Source organism: Equus asinus, chromosome 7 (assembly GCF_041296235.1).
Source record: "Equus asinus isolate D_3611 breed Donkey chromosome 7, EquAss-T2T_v2, whole genome shotgun sequence".
Classification (NCBI taxonomy): Eukaryota; Metazoa; Chordata; class Mammalia; order Perissodactyla; family Equidae; genus Equus; species Equus asinus.
This window is the reverse complement of record NC_091796.1, coordinates 2,010,001-2,025,469: the sequence shown is the minus strand read 5'-3', so window position 1 is coordinate 2,025,469 and position 15,469 is coordinate 2,010,001. Positions and strand designations below refer to the sequence as shown.

General features: G+C 38.5%; 1 long non-coding RNA gene across 3 annotated transcripts in view; it reads left to right on the top strand.

Annotated features, from left to right (window-relative positions):
* The first annotated feature begins 1,902 nt into the window (after positions 1-1,902).
* LOC139045623 (uncharacterized) overlaps positions 1,903-15,469 on the top strand; it is a 15,784-nt gene continuing 2,217 nt past the window's right edge. For 2 of the 3 annotated variants that reach the window (XR_011504346.1, XR_011504344.1), the window contains exons 1-3: positions 1,903-2,273; positions 2,976-3,068; positions 14,490-15,469. The exon at positions 14,490-15,469 is cut by the window's right edge. This is a non-coding gene — a long non-coding RNA (uncharacterized lncRNA). Of the gene's footprint in view, positions 2,274-2,975; positions 3,069-12,530; positions 12,709-14,489 lie in introns of all 3 variants that reach the window. The other variant, XR_011504345.1, reaches the window with a different exon arrangement.

The window sequence follows — 15,469 nt, the reverse complement described above, 5'->3', positions numbered from 1 at the left end:
ATTCCCATATTCTAAAAATGTCTTTAAGACAACTTTCTGCAGGAAGTGCCTACCACGTGAGGATCCTAAATTCAACAAAAAATTAAAATAAGTGCATGTAGGGCTCTCTCTTGAAAACAGGTTTGGATGTCAGTGACCTTGTTCAGTTATCCTCCTAAGGGCAGTGGCCGTGGTGGCCATGTTTAACCTGGACACTTTGTTGAAGCAACACATATATTAACATTTACAAATGAACTAAGTTTCCTTTCAGCTATTTTAAAGAAATTATTTTGGGGTAAATATGTGGTTTATAGTCCAAAGCGTTGTTAAAGACAAACTACAACCGTATCATTTTCTTCATTCATGCTGATAGCCCCACTTTCATGAGTCCTGTAGAAGATGACTTATTGCAGTTGGTGGACAATCCTCACATGGCCCAGGACCACGGCCAGTCAGCTCCTGCTTTCCAGCAGATGGGTGAAAGATCCAGAACATTCTTGGAGTAGATCTTGACACAACACACTATAATGGCTCAAATTATTGCATAAATAGCATGCACTTTATAATGTCCCTAATTATACAATTGCACAATAGTCCATAACAGCTCCTTATGGACTATGGAGTAAACAATATGCATTTCTAAAAGTCCATAATTATGTAATTATGTGATAGTCTATAATTAAGGACTATTGGGTAAATATATAATTGGGGAGTTTTAAAAATCCATTGTAAAGTACTTTTAAAAATGTGACTGCAATAAAGGAAGACAAAAAGAGACTCAACCCCGAAAACCATGTTTGAATATTTTAGATTTTAGTGAATTTCACTAAATCTAAATCCAAGTAATTAACACTGGGAAAATGTTTCCCATCTCCCTCACGGCCTTTATCTTTGCGTCAGTCACAGCTTTTGGGGGCTCATACTTGGTACTGGTGTGACAGAAGCACAGTGATAAGAGTATGACACCAAAGTTTCCATCACGGCAGGAGAAATGGATGGAGCAAGAGTAACCACCACACCTTCCATCTGCCCGCTGACCAGCAGACAGCTCTCTGCCTACAGGACTGTAGGAAGCTCTTATCCTGCCAGGGTTTCTCCCAGTCTTTACTAGTACCACACTCTGTGGCAATCTAGCTGAGGAATGAAGGAAAAGAGGAAAATGTCTAAGTATTCTGCAAGAATTACAAAAAGGCACTGGAATTGAATTTCTGAGCATGAGGGTATGTAAAAGCAAAGACTCATCTCTTGTATTCCCCATCACACACCTCAAGCTGTGAATGGGAGAGGAAATCCCGAGATAGATATTTGAGAGGAAGCATGGAAGTTGTGAAATTCAACCAGTTTCTGTGGCTTCCCTTTAAATTCTCCAATCCTCGGTCCAATTTGTTCACAACCCTCTCAGCTAATCCTCTCTAGCCAAGTCTTCTTTTTTCCTGCTTTGTCCTTTTACTTGCCGCAAACACCAAAATGGAGAGACAGGAGGAATCCCAGAGTCCTGCCCTGCTGAGCAGAGCATCTCAGCAGGAGTGCACACCCCAGGCCACGGTGCTGGGGAGCGTGAAATTCAGAGCACACGACCCAGAACAGTGTCTGTCAGGGACCATCCACTGAGCTGCACATGTGAAATTACAAAGTGGATAATAAAGCATTAATTTTGTCTACTATATATATATATTTTTAAACTTTTCTGAAAATCTCCCATTCTTTTAGGCTCCTGCTGTCCTACCTGAAGTTGCACTAATTGTGACCTACTTACTTAATCACACCGATGTGCCCAGCTATACAAATAGCTTCTCAGCCAGACCCTGAGTACTAATTTTAGATGCTCTGCACTGGCAGTGCCCTATATGGCATGAAATTAGAACTCTATGCTTCCCCAAATCCAGCTCCGCTAGAGGTGACTGAGGTAAAGTGTGGGGCGCCTCTCCAGGGGAGGGAGGTTGTCACGGGGGGACAGGCAAATAAAAGCAGGATACTTAGCCAATGATTGTGAGCTCAGAAAACATACAAGCCAACGTTTCTCCTTATACGAAAGTTTAGGAAGTGCTCCTAAAACAGGCTGTGAAAATGAAGTAACCAAGAGATAATAAAAAAGGTTTGTGAAAAGAAAAATCACTGCAGATAGTGTCCAGTAATCCTGTGTCTATCCCGCCCCTCAGTGTGCACCGGAATTGCTGTGTGCACAGGGAAGGCGCCTGGTTCTTATTCAGCCTACTTTGGAAACTAGGAACCTGCACTGGAACAGGCACACGTCATCCTGATTCGACCACTGGATCCGCCAGAGTCATTGAACCGTAAGTGACGTTCCTGAGGACTTGTTAAAGGAAAAAGCGCAAAACCTGGAAATGGCAAGTTTGTGAAAGTCTGCTCATATTAAGAACTAGCTGCTTCTCATGCTCTAGGAGGAATTAGCTAACGGGGAGGTAGTTATATAAGGAATGTGTCTCATTTCTGATAAACTGATTCCAGGCAGAGAGAGCTCTCCCTGGGTTTGCGTGGTCAGTCATGAGTATTTGGGGTATTGGTACTAGAAGAGGAATGTCAAGCGTTCTAAGATACTTTTGAGTAATTCATACTGTGCCTTCTTACAATAAAGATTGTGGTGAGCTTGGGAACTATATTTAGAAAACCTCTTGGCCAATTTCATGGATTGCTAGATATTTGTTTTATATTTAGGGTCTCATTTTCAGTTAATAGATTATTCAAGATTTGTTCTATTTTTTCCCCTTCATTTATGGACTTTTTAAAATTACACAACCAGGGAATCACCTCTCTGCAGATTTTGAAGGTTCCTGTAAGGAAAAGGACAATTTCTTGCACAAAATAGGCATTTATATGAGTGCTTCCTCCAACATGGCAGGGGAACAGAACTCGAGAAATGCTCTCGACATCTCCAAGGAAACGCTCTCCAGAGAAAGAGATCGACATGAGTTACTGATTAGCAACCACTTGGTTGTATTTGTAGAGTTTTCAGCTTTTTCGTATGCTTTTTACAGATGTTTTAACTCATTGGTTGTGATCATCAGGGGACACATCAGGATCCCGTTACGTAGATGAGGAAACTGAGGCTGATGTGGTTCTCCTGAGTTGTAAGTAAAGCTACTTCGTGGCAAAGACTGGAATCCAAGGGTGGTCTGTCCAGAGAAGACATGTCTGAGACTGAAAGGGTGTCTTATTAATAATTTACTGAGAAATTAGGTCAGAAATGGATTGTCGGTCTAAGCAGGACTGAGGGCGTTGTAAGTATCTAGGTGTTCTGACCAGCAGCCCAGAGTGTTCCGGCAGCAAGTATTCCAGCTATGAGACTGTGGACAGGAAGTGCTGTCTTTGCAGCATGGCCTGCCAGAATCCAGAAGCTGGGCCTGAGAGCCACAGTGAGGGTATTAAACAACCAGGGAAAATTTCCAGTGTCTTAAATCTTACCGAGTCTCTGACTTATCACCTCAGTAACCAAGTCAAAGTCAAAAACAAAAAGAAAAGAAAGAAGGACTTCAGAGTTGAAACTCTACAAGCCATGTGCTTCTGTAGGAGTTTTCCAAGGCTGCCGAAACAAGTAAAAAGTGTGGTTCAAAGCAGCAGAAGTTTATTTCTCACAGCCCTGGAAGCCGGAAGTCTGAAACGGAGGTGTCGGCAGGGTTGGTTCCTTCTGGGGGCCTTCAGGAAGAATCCATTTCTTGTCTCTTTTCCAGCTTCTGGTGGCTCCTGGCAACTGTTGGTTTTCCTTGGTTTACAGACCCATCCTTCTAATGTCTGCCTCCATCTTCACATGGCCCTCCCCTCTGTGTGTGTACGAATTTCCTTCTTCTTATAAGGACACCAGTCATTGGATTAGAGCCCACCCTAATCCGGATTAACTTCATCGTAACTTCATTGCATCTGCAAAGACTTTTTTCCAAATAAGGTCATAGTCACAGTTTCCAGGTGGACATGAACTTTTGGGGGACATCATCCAATCCATTGTCCTTCCTCAAGAAACAAATTCTTTTTTTAAAAAATTTTTTATTTTTTTTTAATTCCAGTAACATTGGATTATAACAATATATAGCTTTCAGATGTACATCATAATATATTTCGAATTCTGTGTAGATTATATCATGTTCACCAACCAAAAACTAATCATAGTCCATCCCCTCACATGTGAGCCTAATCACCTCTTTTGCCCTTCCCCTGACTTCCTCTATGGTAACCACCAATCTAATCTCCATTGCTATGTGTTTGTTTGTCGTTGTTTTTATCTTCTACATATGAGTGAGATCATATGGTATTTGACTTTCTCCCTCTGACTTATTTCGCTTAGCATAATATCCTCAAGGACCATCCATGTTGTCTCAAATGGCCAGATTTCATCATTTCTCAAGGCTGAGTAGTATTCCATTGTGTATATATACTACATCTTCTTTATCCATTCGTCCCTTGATGGGTACCTAGGTTTCTTCCAAGTCTTGGCTATTGTGTATAATGCTGCGATGAACATAGGGGTGCATGTATCTTTATGCATTCATGTTTTCAAGTTCTTTGGATAAATACCCAGCAGTGGGATAGCTGGGTCACATGGTAGATCTATTCTTAATTTTATGAGGAAACTCCATACTGCTTTCCATAGTGTCTGCACCAGTTTGCACTCCCACCAGCAGTGTATGAGGGTTCCCTTCTCTCCACACCCTCTCCAACACTTGTTGTTTCCTGTCTTGCTAATTATAGCCATTGTGACTAGAGTGAGGTGATACCTCATTGTACTTTTGATTTGCATTTCCTTGATAGCTAATGATGTGGAGCATCTTTTCATATGCCTGTTGGCCATCCATATATCTTCTTTGGGGAAATCTCTGTTCAGATCTTTTGCCCATTTTTAACTGGGTTGTTGGTTTTTTCGTTATTGAGATGTATGAGTTCTTTGTATATTTTGCATATTCACCCCTTACCTGATACATGGTTTGCAAATATCTTCCCCCAATTGTTAGGTTGTCTTTTCGTTTTGTTGATGGTTTCCTTTGCTGTGTGGAAGACTTTTAGTTTGATGTAGTCCCATTTGTTCATTTTCTCAACAAAAAACTTCTGTTTGCTCCACAATAGAGACCAAGACTTCTAGCTGCTAAGTCTTGTAGGTTTGTGTCTGATTCAAGGCTGACTCACGATTCTAATTTAGTTCGGGATCACTGAAGCACCCATTTGTAATGCCCTCTCCTCAAAGAAATGGATTAATTTTAATACCTGATGCAGTCCTGGAATTTGCTGGGTTTCTGAGATTTTTCTGACTAGCATTAAGCTAAGGCCAGACCAACTCTTTAGAGTTTCCTAAATTAATTTGACCACCTACAGCCACTTGGAACTAGATCACATTATGGGATGGACTTCCACTCAGCAATCCTTGGTGGGAATTTATTACATGACTAGCCCCACAAATGGACTGCAAAACCAATCCGCTCTGCTGATATGATTGTGGCTGGTGGACCATAATGTCATCATTTAAACATTGACGTCATTTAAACACCCAGTAAAAAATGTTAACCTTTCTAACTTCCACAATTCTTCATCCTAGAGCCATATTTAAACAAATGTTATTTTTATCCAGGAAAAATGAAAATGTAATTGATACAAAAGACAAATATAAGCCCTTCAACTGGGGAATTGGTTGCCAGTGAAGTTCTAGAGACTCTTTCCAGACACTCTGCAACCTACTTCCAGTCCACATTTATAGTGTTACTCCTAGAGATGTCCCTGAGTGAAAACTTTCATTCACCACAAGTTACACCACTCACTGTCTCTTGAAAACTCCCATTCCTGGGATATTCTCAACTTATTTCATTATTCACTCATTCAACTAAGAGATATTTCTGCATTTGTAAAGTATGCCAGAAACAGGGAAAATTGTCATTTCCCTGATCAAATAAATTCTATACATATTTCAAAATTCATGCTCAATATTAATTTTTGAAGTTTTCCAAGCCCCACTCAGTTTAAAATTACCTCCCTATTCTTTAAGAAATAATTAAGTGCACTAAACTCTTTATCTGTCATATGGGAGAATTACTCTGGGCTTTAATGATTAGGTAAATTAATAACGAAAGAAAATTTTTGATAAAACTAATGCAGCAGAATTAAATAGAAGACAATTATTTTCTAAATTACTTCAGAAGACGCAGAAGATGCATCACGAGAGTCCCCATACGATCATTTCACACCACAGCCATCTCTGTCCCCCTGGTTTCCCCAGCCTCTGGCAACCATGAGTCTGTTCTCCATCTCCATACACTGGTAATTTTGAGGATGTTATATAAATGGAATCATACAGAATGTAAGCTTTTGAGACTGGCTTTATCCACCGCCCATAATGCCCCTGAGATCCAGCCAAGTTTCCGAGTGTAGCAACAGTCCCTTCCTTTCTGTCGCTGAGTAGAATTTCATGGTATGGCTGCACCACGGTTTCTGACATTCAATTGCAGAAGGACAGGGAGGTCGTTTCCAGTGTTTGGCTATTATGAGCAAAACTGCTGTGAACATTCCTGTACAGATTTTTGCTTGAACAGGTTTCCATTTTTCTGGGATAAATGCCTAAGAGTACAAAACTGGGTCATATGGTGGTTGCATGCTTAGTTTTTTAAAGAAATTGCCAAACTGTTTTCCAGAGTGGCTGCACCAATATACATTCCCATTTTTGTGAAAATCAACTTCTGTTGGTTCCCTGAATTTTTTTTAACACTTCCTCAACATAAGCAATTATTTGGTTGCTTCCACTTTGTGTTAAGCTGTATGAGTAGTCCAACCAGTTGGCCCCATAGAAAACTTCCAATACAGCATTTTAATCCAGAAGGACAATTTCTAGATGTGAATAAAATATACACCTAGATATCTTTGTTTGGATAATGCAGTTCAAAAAATTTATATTTTGAATCTGAAAAGGTATCCTAAGGTTATGAAAAGGTAAATTAAGTTAGTTATATATTAGTATCTCTATTATCTTGCAAAATTGTGAAATGTGTGTGGGTAAAAATGAAGTGGCTAATATGGGAAATTAAAAATACTTAATTTTTAAAAATTTTAACTTAAAACCTAGGTATCTACATTATTTTGTCAATCTTACCATGTAAGGCTGAGAGGTTTTTCTACTTATAATTATGGGACCAGGAACTTGAGGACTGCATAAGTTTATCTGCATAAATAACTCCATAATGCACCATCTATAATTCATGAATTGAGTTTACTGACAGTAAGTTAAAGTCTAAAGATGCTGGCAAAGAAATCATGGAGCAGGAGTCTTTTATATTTTAATAAAAATTCTCAAGTCTTTTATAATTTTGTGGTACACACTGGTACTTTTTTAACCAATCAATTAAAAACGCTTAGCTATCAAGTATTTATAGAACATTTAACCATGTTTTCATAGAAATAAAAAACATTTTTGCACTCCTATTTTAAAAGGTACTTATATTACTTTAATAAAAATGTCACCATTAAAACAACGTGGGTCACTGACATAGTCAAAATTGAGGGTAGACATACTGAACCGCCAAAAGGCACGTCTGGCCCCCACCCCGGCCGTGGCATGCGAGGTGGGCGTTTAGAAGTGTGTGCATGAGAAACGTGTGTGTGCACATGTGCATGGACAGCTCTGACTGTGGCTTCTGAAGCTGTCCATGAGTATGTCACCGAGAGGGACTGGAGCATATCAGCTCATCCTGAGTTGGTAAAGTGGAGATGGCTAAAAGAGTTCAGGTATCATGTGCCTTGAAACAATAAAACAAGGGGACTGTATGATACCCTTAAATGCTTAAAAATCACGCAGAACATTTAGCTTTCCATAATTATAATAGGGAAAGTTGATCCTAAAAACTGTCTTTTTTTCTCAACTTAAAATTGATCTCTGACATGTGCGATTCCAATAGTGTTCTGGGCACAGTGATCATGGTGCATGAGTGTCTGCCTGTGCAATTATGTTCACATATTTAATTGTTTCTTTGGTACATGAAGAAGATCGTTTCAGAAATATTTACGCACTTTTAAGCAATACAATACAGTAGAAATCAAATTAGTTTTTAAAATATAAAACAATTTAAATAATTAAATTCATTATTAAATTAAAAGGTTTAACATCTTAAAAAGGAGCGATGGTGTTCTCGCTCCTGGTTACTTAGTTCAAGATGTTAGTAATTTATTTTCTTGACTCCAATATGCACATGTTGTCAGATTTTGAATAGTCTGTAAGCAGGAGGAAACTTACACAGTGTCAGAAGAAACTTGCCTGCTTCCAGGCAGAGAAGTCAGTATGAAATAGTTTATAGTTTTCATTGCGCTTTGTAGCCTGGGGTGGACACTCTCTGCTCGTCTGATTTTCACCCCATTTGTGTTATTTGCATTGGTAACACTACATGTGATTGAATTCTAAATCAGGTTTGAATCCCTAATTGTTGCTTAAAATGACTTCAGAAGAATTTCACCATGATGCAGCCCTTCAATAAAAAGATACTGGGTATAAAGCAAATTACCCTCGTGACTGTGCAGTGGTGGGAGAATTCTCTCAGGCAGCACATATTTGGCTTTGTTTCTGGAAATGTATCACTGAACTACAAAATACAGTCATCACTAGATTATTTGACTCCATAAAAGTAGGCACTCTGTCTGTTTTTGCTCATCATTATAGTCTCAGGTCTTAAAACTGTGCCAGACTCAGGGAAGATGCCCACAATATTGTTGCAAGACTTTCATTTTTTATTTTCCATAATAATTCCATCAAATTCATAGGGGATTTTTGCAGCAAATCCACTATGTCATTTTGATCTACTCTTCCCTCTTTGAGTTTTTTAAAAAACCTGGGGTGGCAGCTTCAGTTAAAAAGAAGGTCACTGGATGTCCATCCACAGCCCCACCTGAGCAGAGAGAGGATTGATGGTCTACTGGTACCATTAATTCTCATTGCCCCATGATGTGGAAGACCTGATCTGCATAGTCCGACAATAACATTCATCTCCTACAGTGGCTATATGTCACGAATACAGTTCCAAGCATAGCTATAGTTTTTGAGAAGGGGTCATCCCTACCCCCATATCAAACTTATTATCCTAAGTTGACATCCCAATCTTGGGTTCTCAGTTCAAACTTTGCTCAGTTCTTTCAACTGCAACATATAGCCAGCCTTCAGGGAACCAGCTGGTTTCAGGGGTATTAAATAAAAAGTTTTAAAATGAGTGATGTAAGGGGCTGGCCCCATGGCCGAGTGGTTAAGTTTGCGCGCTCCGCTGCAGGCGGCCCAGTGTTTCGTTGGTTTGAATCCTGGGCGCGGACATGGCACTGCTGGTCAAGCCATGCTGAGGCAGCATCCCACATGCCACAACTAGAAGGACCCACAACGAAGAATATACAACTATGTACGGGGGGCTTTGGGGAAAAAAAGGAAAAAAATAAAATCTTTAAAAAAAAAATGAATGATGTAAACTTTTAACTTGGAGAAGCTAGGAAAGAAAAGAACAATTCAAACAAGAACCAAAAGATAGAAATCATAAAAACAAGAATATAAATTAACGTAATGGAAAGCAAACATGGAGGGCAGACATGTTCAAAAAGCAGAATTGTTTCTTAGAAAATATTATTAAAATGATAAACACAGAACACGACTATTTAAGAAAAGTAAAAGAGAAAACGTAAATGGCAAATATCAGTAATGAAAAAGGAACAACAGCCCGGATCAATAACTAAAACAGTGAGGGAATATTTTAATATATTTTATACCCATAGATTTAACAATTTAAAGGAAATAGACATTTAAACAAATCCATTTTGCCCAAACTGACCCAAGAAAAAATAGAAAATCTAGGGGCTGGCCCCGTGGCCGAGTGGTTAAGTTTGCGCGCTCTGCTGCAGGTGGCCCAGTGTTTCATTGGTTCGAATCCTGGGCGCGGACATGGCACTGGTCGTCAAACCACGCTGAGGCGGCGTCCCACGTGCCACAGCTAGAAGGACCCACAACGAAGAATATACAACTATGTACTGGGGGGCTTTGGGAAGAAAAAGGAAAAAATAAAAAATAAAATCTTAAAAAAGAAAAATAGAAAATCTACAGAATTCTATAGCAAAGAAATTGAGTCTATAATTAAAACCTTCTCCTAAAAACTCTAGGACCAGATAGCTTTACTCTAAATTCTTTCAAATATTTAAGGAATAAATAATATCCATCTTACACAAATCATTTCAGAATATACGAAAAGAGAAAATACTTTTCAATCTGTTTTATGAAGCCAATGCAAACTTGGAACCAAAACTTGTTAAAGACATTAAAAAGAACTTACAGGCCAATCTCTCAGTGAACATAGACCCAACATCCTAAACAAATATTAGTAAATTTAACCCAGGAATATGTAAAAAGTTAATACATCATGACCAAGGAGTAGTATTCCATGAAGACAGAGTTGATTTAACATTGGAAAATCAATGTATGTATTCACTACGTTAACAGAATAAAGGGAAAAAACACATGATCCCAGAAATGCAAGAAAAATAATTTATAAAATTCAACATTAATTTATGGTAGGCTCTCAGAAAACTAGGAAATAGAAGTAAAGCCCTTTAATCTGACAAAGGATGCCTACAGCCAAGAAGGTGCTTAATGAATTTTCCCTTGAGTTTGGGAACAAAACGAGAATGTCCAGAATCGACCTCTGCCATCCTGCACAGGAGGCTCCATCCAGTACAACAGGAAAGAAAAGAAGACAGAAGACCTAACGTTGGAAAGAGGAAAACAAAAGTTTCTTTGATTGTAGACATGATTGCATAAATATAAAATACCCGAAAAAGGCTATATTATTGTCATAAATAAGTTAGCAAGTTTACGGCATATAGGTTTCATATATAAGAATTAGTTGTATTTCTATATTCTAGAAACAAAAAGTTAGAACAAGAAATTTTAAACACCACACTTTTAAAATAACATAAAAAGGAGTCATATGTCTACAAATAATATAATGAAAGAAGTAAAAGACCTCTATACTGAAAGCTACAAAACATTTCAGAGAGAAACTAAAGCTCAATTAAACAAACGCAAGTACGTACCGTGTTTATAAATCTGAAGACTCCATAGTGTTACGGTGTCAGTTCTCCCCAAAATGATCCATATATTCAATGCATTCCATTCAAATTCTAGCATTTTCATGGTGATTGATAAGCTGATTATAAAATTTACGTAGAAATGAAATTCCATGAAAGGGAAAGGACCTATATTAGCAAAGACCACGCTGGAAAAGGGCAATGAAGTCAAAAGACTTATATTACCAGATATCAACATTACTATAGAACATAGTAATTAAAACAGCATGGCATTGTATAACTATAGAAAACTAGACGACAGTTAAAGAATATAAATTCAAGAAAGCAATCTACACTGTTACAGTAAAATAATTTATAACAAAGGTATTGGAGCAATGCAATGGAAAAGAATGGTCTTTTTAGTAAATGATGCTGGATCAATTAGTTATCTACCCAGTTGGGAAAAGGTAAATCTCAACACCAATCTCACACCTACATAAAATTTAATTGAAAAAAAGGAGTAAGTTTAAAAGCAAATTTTAATTAATAAATCTTCTGGAAGAAGGGGGAGAATATCTTGTCAACTTTGGGATAGACAGAGATTACTTAATCACCATATTTTAGACTTTATTAGATTTTAAAACTTCTGTTCTCTAAAAGGTACTATTTTGAGAGTGAAAAGGCCAGCCACAGTCTAGGACAATGTATGTACAATGCTGTCATCTGGCAAAGGACTTATTTTCAGAATATATAATGAACTCCTACAAACTAAGAAGAAAGGGACAGACAACCCACTTTGGAAAAAGGTAAAGGACCTGAGTTGTCAGTTTGCTAAAGGAGCTATCCCAACTGATAAGCATATCATTACTATCAGGGAAATTAAATCTACAGTGAGATATCACTCTAGTACCACTAAAGGGGCTAAAATTAAATACACTGACTATACCAAGAGTTGACGAGAATGAAGAACAACTGGAATGCGCACATGTTGCTGGTGGAAGTTTAAACTAGCATAACTACTTTGGAAATGTCTTGATAGTACCTACTGAAGTTAAACATGTGTGAACTCCAGGATCAAGCAATTATTTAGCTGGGTACACCTCAACACAAACAAACCGTATGTCCACCAAAAATGTGTACTAGAATGTTCACAGCAGCTTTACTCATAACATTCCAACATTGGAGACAATTCAAATGTATATCAATAATAGGATGGGTAAATAAATTGTCATATATAAGCATGGTAAAATATGGTGCAACAATAGAAAAGAATTGAAAAAATAGACATAATGTTGAGTAAAAGAAGCAGGAAACAAAAGAACACATACTGAATAATTCCATTTAGGTCCTATTCAGGGGTGAACAAGACAATCTACGGTAGCAGGGGCCATAATAGAGGTAACATTTGTGAGTGGGTGTGACCTGTGAGAAGGCATGATGAAACTTGGGGGAGTGAAAATACACTACGCCCTGATCTAGGTAGCACTGGGATAAGATATTCTGTGGATTTTTTGTGTTTCCATTCATCTTCCTTGCAGAGAAATGGCTGCCTTTGATCCAGACTACCTTCTCAGGGTTACTTGTGTGGTGAACAGTCTTGGAAAATAGAGACAGTGTTTTCCCCTGGAGCAAAAGACAGGCATGCTGACCATCCATTATAAAAGATCCAGATCCACTAAGATCAGGATTTCTCAGCACTACCCATAGCGTGTGCAGGTAACATCTGCCCCTTCACATTGCCTGGGAGGAGTCAGGTCTCAGAGAAAGATAGTCTTGCTGACACGCTGATTAATTCTCTTACTGTGAGTGATAAACTGTCCTTCTTCTCTGGCCCGGGAGTTTCCTGTCTTCTGTCAGCATCCATGAAACTGTAGCAGGGTAACTTGTTAGCTAGCAAGGGGGTAACATTTCCAACTCTTCAGAGTTCTTGACAAGTGGTCGTTTCTGGCTGCATAAAGGTGTACAATTAAAATTTATGTTCTTAACTATATGCAAAAGCTACCTCAATAAAATGCAGCTTTTTAAAATGTTAACAAAAATTACTTAGAGCCTAATTACATTCCTATGTCATAGAAAATCTGGGTTCCTTATTCAAATGTGCAAATGAGATCCCCTAAATAATTATGTGGTGCCCTATACCTATCATTTTTGTGTCTGGAAATTGGTGGGCATGGTTCTTTCTAGAGAACAGAGTGAAATTATATGTATGTGTATGTATATATAAAATATTAATTATATATTAATAATTAATATGTAAATATATGTATTAATTGATTCAACTCCGATGTCTTTACAAAATTCTAGGTTCTGTGCAAGCTTTTCTTCTTTAAAGCAAATGAATATACAATAACAAACATAACATGACTATGCCAGTGGGGAAAATGTAACCTTGTATATAAATAGCCAAGTAGGCAATAGTATTATTTTCTCTTATCATTCACAATGTTATTCAGGGAATTAAAACCACACTAACATTTTCCTTTATTAAACTAATAATTTGAGAAGCTAAGCAAAAGAAAAAATTGCTGTGGAATTGTAATGAAAATAATGGTACCTTCCTTTTTCAACCAGATTAAGGTAGCTTGCAATGCAAAAAAATATGAGATTGTTCACCAGGGAATATAGCATTAGAATTCCAATTTTATAATTTGAAAGCTTGGTTTAAACATGAAAGATTGTAAGGCTTTTTGGCTGTGCTCAGTTTGTTGTCAATACTACAAAGTTCTTGCTAATATTCTTAGGAAATTCACACGCGAACAGCTCTGATTTGTCTTTCATATCATTAGCTACAAATTGTTCCTCACTATAAAAATATATGAATCAAGTGTCTACATTTTCCTTTTGATTTGGAAATTTACTCTCATGCACCACTTCGAATAAATTACAAAGAGCTCACAAAACACATGATGAGCATTTACAGACTGCGCTTAGCAATGTATTACTTGTTTTTTGAATGTCATGAATACCAAGAAGATTTTTCTAAGTGATGTCACTGTGTATGTAACTCCCTGCTCAACATAAAAAATATTTCTACTTTCATATTTCTGATAAAGAGTTACCTATTTTATTTTATTGATTTATTTTTTTTTTTTTGCTGAGGAAGATTCACCCTGAGCTAACATCTATTGCCAATCTTCCTCTTTTTGTATGTGAGCCTCCACCATAGCATGGCCACTAACAGATGAATGGTGTAGGTCTGCACCCAAGAACCCAACTCACGTCAATGAAGTGGAGTCCAGCAAACTTAACCGCTAGGCCATGGGAGCCGGCCCCAAAAGTCAGCTATTTTAAAATTCCAAAATGCAACTAGAGGTCAAAGAAACAATTTTATACTTTCTTTCTTCTTCAATTATATATAGCATTAATACTAATCACAACAGCTGAAATACTAGTGCATTTTACATTTTAAAACACGTGTTCTATCATCTCTTTTTTAATTCATGAACTCCTTTTAAAGCTAACCAAAGATGAAAGAGGATATTACTGCTCTTTTACAGATAGATACGCTGAAGTGCATAAACGGTAAGCAACTTGCCCGAGGTCTAGCAGCTGGTAAACCACACAATCGACTCTGCGTCTCCTGCCAGCAAACCCAGCCACTCCACAACACTTCATTCTGAAGCGATCACGCGTCCTCCAGCTGCCAAAGCACAAAGAAGATGGGAGTGAGGATAGTGGGCCGGGTGGTGACGCACGTACCTTGAAAGGCTGACTTGGGATTCCCAGCAACCACTCAACGTCCTAGCGGCATCCCGGTTTCCTTTGAGGAAATTGCCTCTTCTTCATCATGTGCAGATCTTGCTGAAGGGTAAATTTACCTGCCTGCCTCCTGCTATGGAAGCTGCATGTGCCGAATACCCGCTTTCAACCCAGTACACTCAGAAGGAGGGTCCATTAGTTAAGCCCCAGGAGCTGGCTGCTCTTGAGTCTTGAGGACATGACTCAAGGGCGGCAGGAAGAGTTGGGGCCAGAATGCAGACAGAATGCTCTGGCTTTGAGATATTTTCTGTCCTTCTTATTCTTCTACTCAGCCCTCCAGATCTTTCCAAGTTGGACTTACCTCCTACTGAAAAGTCTACAATGATCTAACAACTCCTCAGATTCCCTTTTGCTCAAGTTAGCCAGAGTTGACTCTGTTCCTCTCAGCCCAGGACCCCATGCAGCTAAGGAGTCTGTGGTTTCTGGGGACATAGGGATTCGCTCATGCCTCGTTTGTCCTCTCCTTTCACCGTCAATGTTCTAGCCTGGTTCCTTTCCCCTCAGACCTGGACGTCAGCCTTATTCTCATACAGAACATGCTACACATCACTTTGAGGATGAAAATAAAAGTACCACAGGTCTTCATCTTATGCAAAAACCTACCACAGTGTCTTCCCTGTCAGTGACAAATGAAGGTGTTTTAATGTAGAAATGCTTGCCCTGAGCTGTACTGTCTCTTTATGCCATCATCTGATGTCCAGAAACATCACAGAAAGAA